This window comes from Octodon degus, unplaced genomic scaffold (assembly GCF_000260255.1).
Source record: "Octodon degus isolate 3935 unplaced genomic scaffold, OctDeg1.0 scaffold00012, whole genome shotgun sequence".
NCBI lineage: Eukaryota > Metazoa > Chordata > Mammalia > Rodentia > Octodontidae > Octodon > Octodon degus.
The window spans coordinates 28,470,179-28,481,371 of record NW_004524588.1 but is presented as its reverse complement, the minus strand read 5'-3'; positions in this window follow the sequence as shown (position 1 = coordinate 28,481,371).

The following is an 11,193-nucleotide window of genomic DNA, read 5'->3' as shown; positions in this document are numbered from 1 at the left end:
AAATTCTAGAACACTGTAAAACAGAAAAGAAAAAGTTGAGAGGAGTTTACTCAGTCTACTGGAATTTCCTGTCATTCAACAAATATTTTGTCAGGTAGTAAGCTCTGTTCTGAAGGTCACTGGGGGATATAGCAGTAAATAATTGAGACAAAGCTCAATCCATATAGAGGGAAGAAAAAATAAACAAGTAGCCAAAGAATTTTCTGCAAGGACTTTTCCCAATAATATCCAGCTTCCTTTATCTTTTCTGGCTCCCAAATAAGAGCAAATGGGTTTCTCACCATGAGATAGAAAAGGCCTTTTGATCCGGGAGTGTACATGAGGGGGCAGGCAGGGAAAGCTCAGAGAGGTGAACTCCGTTGAGCATGCTCTGTGGACTGCTAAACAAAGGCGTGTTCTCCTCATGTGATCCCATTTCCTCTCCTAGCAGCGCCTGTGAGTGAACTACTGATGCCCCTCTACACAGTCCGGTTGAGTTGCTTGCTTTAGTCACACAGCTCATCTCTGCAGAGCTGAGGGCTGACCCCGCGTCTCTTGGGCTCCAAGGCTACTTATTTCTCATGTGTACTTCCCTGAGCTCAGATAAGTAGAATACCACTGTTTTAAGTTTTTAAGCTTCTATGTAGGATTGTTTAGGCAGTTTCTTGCATAAAAGTAAGGAGACAGGCTATCTTGAGGGTCTTCAAATCTCTTTTTTCACTTTTTAGGTGTATAATATAATTTTCAAGCAAAAATCTCATGTGCAACTCCAATATGTAAAGCAGATTGGAACAATACATTCCTCTTAGATTGGGGATCTTCTTACAGCCCTGACTCCTTTCATATACTCACTAAGCACTTGATCCTGCAGGGACTAATGCTCACTGTGTCCCAGCATCTATCTCCTCGCTCGAATATAGGTGAAAATAAGTACAGAAGAGATTCCTGATACCTATTCAAATCATTTGAGAAGGCCCGACTTTGGCCACCAAGTCTGTCAATGGGACTTCTGGGGGCATACTTATTTGAATAATGCAATAATGCTATAAGGAAGTTAGTAAAACATATGGAGGGGTTTACTAGTCCCAATTTTTCATGCTAAAGTCAACCATTCTGAACTCAGTAGAACTTAGGTCACTACTTTGTCGTGGATCCTGGTAATGCTCCTTTAGGTTACTGGATTGCTAATGATCTATAAACTTCCATTCTAAACCCTAGAACTGAGAAAATAAAATGCTTCCATGGAGTCCTTAGTAGAGTCCAAAATTTGGAGCACTTTAGACTCTAAGTGATCCTCCGGTTTTTAGCCTCCCCAGCAGCTGGGATTACAGATGTTCACTACCAAACCCAGACTTGTTGCTGGCTCAGCATGTCCAGGGGTGGGGCTGGCATGGCATGTGGTTCTGGGGATCAAACCCCACTCCAAGTCTGCTGAGCTATCTCACCAACCCAGTGAGCAGCCAATGTTGACAGAATATTTCCCTTTTTATTCTGGGATGCGCAAGCAAATGACAAAAAAAAGGACACTAAGTCTGGACCAAGCCCAGGCCTGCCCCATGAGTGACATCTTGATCTGTGCTCTCGGGACCCCTCCATCCCTCCTCAGCCAGCCCAAGCCAGGTCTGGCAAGTGTGTGGGAGAGCTTCCGCACTCCTCTGGGCCCGCTGGACCTGCCGGGACAAGGCCCAGGCCCACCAAGTAAGTGAGACCTTCTGCTGTGTGCTCAGGAACCCTCCATTCTTACAAAGCCAGCCCAAGCCAATGCCCAGGGAGCGATGCACCAAAGCAATACACCAAAGTGCAAAGGACCGTGCTATACAAAATGACAAAAGGAAGGAGCAAAGTGCAATCTCAGGCCCTGAGCCCACCCACACTAAGTGCAGAAGACACTAGCACAGAACACATTTGGAATCACACAGGTGAAATGTCTGAATCAATAGCATCCAAAGTAAAAAAACAACTGCAGAAAGGTATAGAGGAGCTCAAAGCAGAAATAACATCTGAAATAAAAAAGAAATCTCTGAATTAATGGCATCTGAAGTAAAGAATCAAATGCAGAAACATATAGAGGATATCAGATCAGATTTAATACTAATCTCTGTACTAAAAGATTAATAACTGCTTCTCAAGAAGACACTGATAAAAAAATAGAGAAAATTAGAAAAATGAAGCATTCCTTGAATGAACAATATAGAAAAGAAATACATCTCATGAAGCAGAGCCAAAGAGATATAGAGGAACTTAAAATCTCAATTACAAGCTTGCAAAACTGTTTGAGTGGGGGCCTGGCCCTAGCTCAGGCCTTTAAGTGGCTGCTTCCACAAAGCTGTCAGCCTCAGGTTGCTGGAGTTCGAACCTCACACCTCTCCCGCTGGCCAAAAGTGCCCTGAAGGCATTCGAGCAACAACAACAACAACAACAACAACAACAACAACAACAAAATGTTTGAGTGAAAGTGAAGATAGAGTTTCAGATCTTGAAGATGCTGGTGCAGCTAGTGAAAAGGTAAGAAAAGATCTCTTAAAAACAATGAGGATGCAGGAAAAAATAATTCATCACCTGCAAGACAATGCAAAGATGAACAATGTGAGACTAATGGGCATGAATGAGAAAGAAGGAGTCAATATAAATGATATAAAAAGGATATGGGCATAAGTAATAGCAGAACACTTCCCAAATATCAGGAAACAATCTGACATTCAGTAACTGACGCATACAGAACTCCAAATGACTTCAACCTAATTGAAAACTCACTGAGACATATAATAGTCAAGATACCAGAAATTCAGCACAAGAAAGATATACTGAAAACCACTAGGGAAAAGAAACAGATCACAATTAAAGGAAAACCCATCAGAATGATGGAAGACTACTCTTCACAAACTATGAAGGCAAGAAGAGCATGGAGCAGAGTACTTCAAGTCCTCTATGAAAACAAAGTCCAGTCCAGACTACTATACCCTGCAAAACTCTCTCTCAAGTTTGATGGAGAAGTGAAATACTTCCATGACAAGGAACAACTAAAGAATTTCATGATGTTAAGGCCAAACCTACACAGACTACTAAAAGATTTTCTAGAGAGGGACAAAAATGATCATACTCCACAAATGAGACCAGAAGGAACTCACTAAATATGGCAAACAAATGCAGGAGAAAAAGGAGTAAACAACGGCAGGTAAATAACATGTCGATTGTAAGCCAATACATCTCAATAATAACCATCCATGTAAATGGACTCAATTCAACAATTAAAAGAAATAGGCTGGCACAGTGGATTAGGAAACAAAATCCAACAATATGCCGTACACAAGAAACACACTTAACTCATATAAAGAAATTCATAGGCTTAAAGTCAAAGGATGGAAAGCAATACTACATGCCTGAGCCACCTCAGAAAAAAGCAGGGGTAGAAATCCTGTTCTCAGACAGGCTCAACTTCAAACCAAGAATGATCAAACAAAATGAAGAAGGCCATGAACTACAGGCCAATCTCCCTCATGAACATAGATGCGAAAATCCTCGATAAAATCCTAGCAAATAGAATACAGCAAATCATCAAGAAGATTATACACCCTGACCAGGTAGGATGCATCCCAGGGATGCAAGGTGATAACATATATGCAAATCCATAAATGTACTACACTATATCAATAGAGCAAAACCTGAAAAACACATGATCATCTCAATTGATGCTAAAAAGGCTTTTGACAAGGTGGAACATTCATTCATGTTCAAAGTCCTACAGAAAATTGGAATAGAAGGCCTCTATTTCCATCTGATAAAAGCCATTTATGAAAACACAAAGGCTAATGTAATTCTAAATGGTGAAAAACTGAAAGCTTTTACTCTCAGATCAGGTACTCTCAGATTTGTCCTCTATCACCACTCCTTTTCAATATAGTTCTGGAATCATTAGCTAGAACCATTAGACAAGAGAGAGAAATAATAAAAGGACATGATACTTTACTTGGAAGACCCACCAGTGATGCTTCAGACCAGGTCCCCTCCAGAGGAATGTTACTGACTGTTAGCTATTCTTTCTGTTGTTTTAATTTGTATTTCCTTAATGACTAATAATGTTGAGCATTTTTTCATTATATTTACTTGCCATTTGTATTTCTTCCTCTGAGAGGTGTATATTCATCTCAGATGCCCATTTTTAGATTGGGTCTTTGAATTAGGGGGTCACGATTTTTTTAATTCTTTGTATATTCTGAATAAAAGGCCTTTGTCTAAGGGACAGTCAACTATAATTTTTTCCTAGTCTGTTGAATTTTTTCCCCATAATTTTATTGAGAGACAAATAGCAATGAGTCAGTTTCAAATCAAATTCTTCTATTCATTAAGAGAATGTAACTATATATCTATCCTAACCATTTTGAATACACAGATAAAAAATGAACATTCATCTGTATCCCCTTTTTTGTTTAGTTCTGTCATTTGAATATTATAGGTGTGTTAACATCATGTAACTCAGTAGTGTCCCAAATTTTCTGATCAAGGAGATTATGGGGCCAAAGAGGAAAGTGATTGGTAATGTAGAGTGTGCCTAAGGAGAGTGAAGAAAACATTCACTCAGGCTTTCAGAGACAGCACATTGGCCAAGCAATGGCCATGACTCATCCACGTGGCTGACACTGACAAAGGAGCTACAATCCGAGGTACAGGATCTTAGGAATAATCCTGAGGGGATTTTACTGACCTTATCAGACCCAAAAGCTACAGCTCTTGTTGCATAGGTCCTGCTTTATCTTAGTCTTAACCATCCAGCAGAAAAGTATAAAAACAAAGTATAAGAAGTAAAGCCATGCTGTTATGTTGAGCTGTAGGGGACTCAGGTCAACAATTTCTGACACTGCCAGTCAAGCGGAAGACCCAATACTATTATGGACTACTGGACTCTTTTAGAATATTTTGCTGAGTTAACACACCTATAATATTCAAATGTTGGTTTTATTTTTACTCTTTTGGAGATTTGCTTTGAAGTGCATAAACTTTTAAAAAACATATAGATTGTATCTATATTTTCCTTCAGAAGATTTAGTGTTTATGTTTTTAATATTTAACTATTTGATCCATTTTGACTGTAGCTTTATGCATGGTGATAGGCATGGGTCTACTTTTAGGGTTAGCCATGTAGAAAGCCAGTTTTTTCAGCACCATGTATTAAAGAGGCTATCTTTCTTCCAGTGAGCCTGTTTGGCCCTTTTGTCAAAAATAACGTGGCCAAGTGTGTTTGTCGTTGTGTCTGCATCTTCTAATCTGTTTCACTGATCCTCAGGTGTGTCTCTATGCCAGTACCATGCTGAATTTTTTTTTTTTTTTTTTTGTGGAACCAGGGATTGAACTCAGGCCCTTGCACTTTCCAGGGAAGCACTTATTCTACCGAGCCATCTCCCCAGCCCTACCATGCTGATTTTATCACAGTAGCTTTATAGTATAATTTCAGGTCAGGGATTGTGATATCTCCTGCCTTTCCTTTATTTCCCAGGATTACTTTTGATATTCTGGGTCTCTTCTGGTTCCAAATGAATTTGAGGAATGTTTTCTCTAACTGTGAGATACACTAATGGTATTGTAATTGGAATTACATTAAATCTGTACAGCAATTTTGGGAGTATGGGCATTTTTACAATGTTGGTTCTTCCTACCCAGGAGCATGGAATATTTTTCCATTTTCTCAAATCCTCTTCAATCTTTTTTCTCAGAGTACTATAATTTTCACTGTATATGTCTTTTTTACATCCTTTGTAAGACTGATTCCTAAGTATTTCATTTTATTGGATGCTGTTGTGAAAGGTGTGGTTTCCCCAAGTTCTCTGTCAGTGTGTTCATTCTTTGTGTACAAAAATGCTACTGAATTTGATGATTAAATCTACAAGTCTTGGTGGAGTTTTTGGGTCCTCTATGTAGAGTATTATGACATCTACTCTAAAATAACAATAATTTCACTACTTGTCTTCTAATCCTTATTCCTTTTATTTCTCACCTTTGTCCGATTGCTCTGGCTAATGTCTTCAGAACAATATTTAATAAGAGTGGAGACAGTAGACATCCTTGTCTTGTTCCAGATTTTAAAGTGAAGGGCCTATAATGTTTTTGTGGGGTCCATGAAAATGTTTTAACTTATAGTCAAAAAGAAAAATTTACATAGAAAAGATGTTTTAATCTATATGAGTAACATAATAATCTTTCTAACATTTAAGTTGTAAGATAAAATTTAAAACACAATTTTTTCATAGTCAATTTATGTTTATTTGCTGATAACTGAATAAATGGACTTCAAACACAGTAGCAGTTGGGGCTGGAGAGATGGCTCAGTGGTCTAAAGCACCTACTTGGAACAAGCTTGGCAAAGCTCAGGGACCACGGTTCAATCCCCCTGGTGGGCTGAGCTGGCCACACACACAATAAATAAATGTTAAAAAAAAATTAAACAAACAAACAAAAAACCACAGTAGAAGTTGAACAGTCTGCTAGGTGGAGCCATTCCTTGCCAACAGCTGTCGGATCTCAGCTCTGTGCAGACAGCAAGGAGGTCGGTCTGGTCCTTCTGGCCTCTGGGAGCCGAGGAACTGCTCGCTGGTCTCATACTTGTGCTTGGTGTTTCCACAGCTTCCGACGTGCTCATATGTCACATCTGTGCCTTGGCTGAAAGTGCACTCAAAGAACAAGGCGCCCACAGCAATGGTGAGGGCGAAGGTGGAAGTCCTGTGAAACAGGAGGACAAGGAGTACAGCTTGAAGCGAGAGTCAGAGCAGCCATGTTTCTTCACTGCTCAAAAAGCAATGTTTTTGGTTGAAGAATAAGCCCATACAGAAAAGTGCTTATGCCAAGGAGTGTCCAAGGAGTGTCAAACCTGGCAGTCACTAGAGGAGAGGCCTTGCTGAAGTAGACGGGTCTTCTTAAAGATAGACAGTATTGGGCAAAGTGCAGACCTCCTGGCCAGGAAGCTAGAGACCAAGGGGAAGAGCTCCTTTGCAACTGTTTTCCTTTTCTTTCATCTCTATTCATATTTTTTTTGAGTGAGTACTTGCAGGAGACACTTCCAGGTCCTTGTCTCGATCCAAGAAGCCAATATTTGTAATCCCAAATTTATGTTATTGGAATCCCATCAAATTGATTCCAATCTACCACTTACAATGCAACCCACGGCGAAAATAAAGACACTAAATTATACCTTCAATCATCGGGAGTCAAGGGGCTCTAAGTCCAGCCATGAGGATGGCTTTCTAGAACCAAGAGAGCGACCCAGGGCCTCACCCAGTTTTATTCAGTCGGGGAGCGGCTTGAGGATTGACTGAGAATTGTGGGAAAGAGACTACGATGAGCTGAGCTGGGTGAGTGGCCTAAATTTACCTCTGCGATATGCAGAGAGAGTAATCTGCATTATATGGTATCTAATGTTTTGGTAAGTCTGGTGCTTCAGCTTTGGTGTAGCCTTTCAAGCCCCAGGAAGTCAAAGCCTCTGTCTGGAGGCTCGATCCCACCTGGCGCCGCAGAGCATTAGCTCTACTATCCTGTCACAACCCGGCTCACATTAAAGACCAGCAGGTGTAGGTTACCAGGGAAACACGCACGCCACCTTCAAAGACTATCACCAGCACCTCAGCTAGACCAGTACATATTGCTTAAGGCCAACTGAAGGGTAAACAGAAGTCCTAGCCAGCTCTGTACATAACGAGGAAATAGGGTCAGGCTCAGTCAAAATGGAGACAGTCACTCTTCTTTCTAGCAGAGCTGCTCAGGTGGTCCTCCACAAGTACTGGGAATCAAACTTGGGACCCTCACTTGCCAGGCAGGTGCTTGTGCCACTGAATTATATCCTTGGCCCTCATCTTGTATTCATACCTAATATTAAATCCTTTCTAGAGCACATGGACAAAGAAGCAAATAATGTATTGTTAATGTGACAAGGAAGCAGAGCTGGAAAGAGTCTGGCGCAGCGGCTAAGCAGCTTAACATCTAATGCTTACTAGGAATTTTTCTTTTTCCGGATATTTTAATATTGTATTTTCCACATTATTTTTTTAAGGGAAGGGTCTACAGGATGTTCAGAGTCTTGCTGCTCAATCGGACTCATACTGACTTTCCTATTTACAGCCTCCCAAGAGTTGGGTTTATAGGCATGCGCCACCACACCCAGTCTCAATCTCCTCAGTGCGCCCTGGGGTCAGGGCTGGTATGGCAGGCCTGGGGATCAAACCCCAGCCCCCGTGCCTGCTTGCAGGTGCTTTAGTCCTCTGAGCTATTTGGCTAGCCTGTCCGCCATTTTTTTTTTTTTTTTTAAAGACTGTTCATGTTACAGATTAAAGTAAGTAGAGAAGCATGACAATTGGGTGTAATGCATTATCCTGACTTAACTTTATTCTGGACCAAAAAATGTAAATTATTTTTTGCTTCCAAGATATTTTAAGACAACTGACAAAATTCAGCTATGGACTGTAGTTGTTAGATGTTAGTAATTTAGCCATGTTAAATCTAATTTATTTGGGAAACTAAGAAAACATTCTTGTGGGGACAGTGATATAAGGTTTTACTAGGTAGCCCATGCTGTCTTTAAACTTATGTGATCTGTTGTAACCCAAAAATCAAAAACGGGACTCAGCCTAAAAGAGCTTTATTTAGCTGAGTTCAGCGGTGGCACGTACTCTCATCTCCAAGTAGGTGCGTGCCCAGGTGGGAGAGACAAAGGTTTTTAAGGCTTGTCTCTTTGCGGAAAACCACAAAGGGGAGGTCTCGTGACTTGAGCGGGAGGGAATGCAGCACAGGGGTCAGCGTCCACTTGCGGGAAACAGGTTACATTCTTTCAGCATGTGGTTACAATTTTCAGGAACAAACAATTAAATTTTATGGCATGGTGTTGATCATGGGATGTCACAAGGTGGATATCAAGATAGTTTTGGGAACAGGGAGTTACATCCTAGAACAAATAATCATTACCTTAGAATATGGGGGATGATCACAGGATACATTGTGCAGATTGCTTTTAACAATCTGTGGTTAAGAACAAAGGAATAGTTTGAACATTAACAAACTGTGTTCAGAGGTCCAATGGATGGCTTGAGCCACCAAGATGGGAGTTTAAGTTGTCAGCTTATAATAAACAGGTCTTGATAATGAGGTCATAGTGGAAATGTACAGACGTGTATGATAGAATGGCTATTCTGGTTATAAAATGGAGTCAATCACATAGGTTATAACAGAAACGTACAGAGTAGAATAACAAAATACTGTTCTAGTTACAAAATGGAGGCGGTTACAAAGGTTACAACATGATCCATCTACCTCGGCATCCCAAGGCTAGAGCTGTGAGTGTGCACAGCCAAGCGCAGCTAATACTTCTGCTCTGAGCAATTCACACTAGCATATTTGGCCGTCAAAACGAATGATGTCTATCACTTTCTTGTAAATAGATCAGAGAAAATGCACACGTAGAAATAGAAAATAAGGCAAATATGCCAACAAGTTACCGCTGAATCGTGGTGAAATATTTTGGGTGTTCTTTGAGGTACTCTTGCAACTTTTCTATAGATGTGATTTATTTCAAAATAAGTGAAAAAAGAAGAGATTGTTGAGATTAATCTAGCAGTCCTGCTGAATTGGTACTCTAATTCTGCAGATGGTGAGCCACTTATTTGTGCAGTAAAAGTTTTCCATCAGCCAGATCAAGGTGGTGAACTAAAGGGCTGAAGTGTACATGTGGGCTCCTGCCAGTATTATTAGTTACATGATTTTCCTAATTTAAAACATTAAAATTTAAGTTATAGATGTAGCACAAATACCCATAAGTGATTTCTTTTAAACAAATGACTTCTGGGATGAGCTGGTCTCATCTTTCAGTTGTACCTTTCTTCATTGATACTGACCCATCAGGAGGCGTCGACTAGGCTTGCTCCTATGTCTCTGGCTGAGTGAATCTGAGCAACAGATCAAAGGACAAGGTGCAGAGCAGGTGACCGCACAGGTGCTATCAGGTTTCACTATGTGCCTGTGACTGCGACAGTGGACAGTGGCGGTTGGAGTTAAAAGGTGGACAGGCAACTATGCGACTATGAAGAGCAACACAAAGCACAGTAATGGTTAGCAGTATTACAAGCTCACATGCACACGAAGTTAGCTGAAGGGTGACATACAGAAAAACGGTGTTTATTATGTAACTCGTGAATAAGCAAATTAGAACAATGTCAAAAGAAACAAAAGGGGTCCCCTAGATTGTACAAATAATTAAAAGAAATAATGACAAAGAATAGAAATGGAAGGTATAGACCACAACTATGTATCCATAGGATGCCTTGACAAACCACCAGAGACAGCTGAACTGCTTAGTTGTTGTCAAGGAGAACTGGCTATTGTATCTTACCTCAGATACCACCTGTATTTGTGCAAAATCCTAAAGGCAAGAAGATATTTAAAGTGAAAAATAAAGGTACAAAGTTAATGAAAGAAAATGTCACATTTTGTACTTACTTTATAAAGTTAGTGCAGGGAAAACTTTCCTTTAACAAGACCTCATAAGAACAAAGACTAAGCCGGATGGATAGCTTGGCGATCTAAGTGCCTGCCTGGCAAGGGCCAGGGCCCGGGTGCAACTGCTGGTACTGCATGCTGTGCAGGTGCCACCCTAGCATGGTGGCGCACACCTGTAAAGCCAGTGCTGGGGAGGCAGGATGATCACTATTGAGTCTGAACTGCATAGCAAGACCCTGTACCAAGTAAATAAATGATTAACAAAACAAAAGAACAAAGATCAGCATTTTAAAAATTTCTAGATTTGACTACATTAGAATTAAGGTTTAGGTTAGGTAAAACATCTCACTGTCAAAATTATGGGTGCTAGACCGGGTGTTTGTAATATATATTACATATCTATACATATAATATAAAAGAAAAAAGAAAAAAAGGCAAAGCAAAGAAAAAACGTAAGGTTCTTTTCAAATCACAAAGTTGAACAAGTTTTAGGCTTCAGCAACCAGATGCAAGTGGGCAACTAATACACTAGAAAACTGCAAAACAATCACAGATTTGATAGTTTTACCCACCTGTACGCTGAAAAAAACAAACTGAACAAAGTTAACGGTTTGATTCTAACTACCTTATCCACGTACAATTTCAAAAGCTACAGTTGTCTAACACCAAATTTGAGGAACTAGGTCAACAAGAAACAAAGTTTGGCCCCACCCCACCTGCCCGCCTGCTGCCAGCACCACGTGC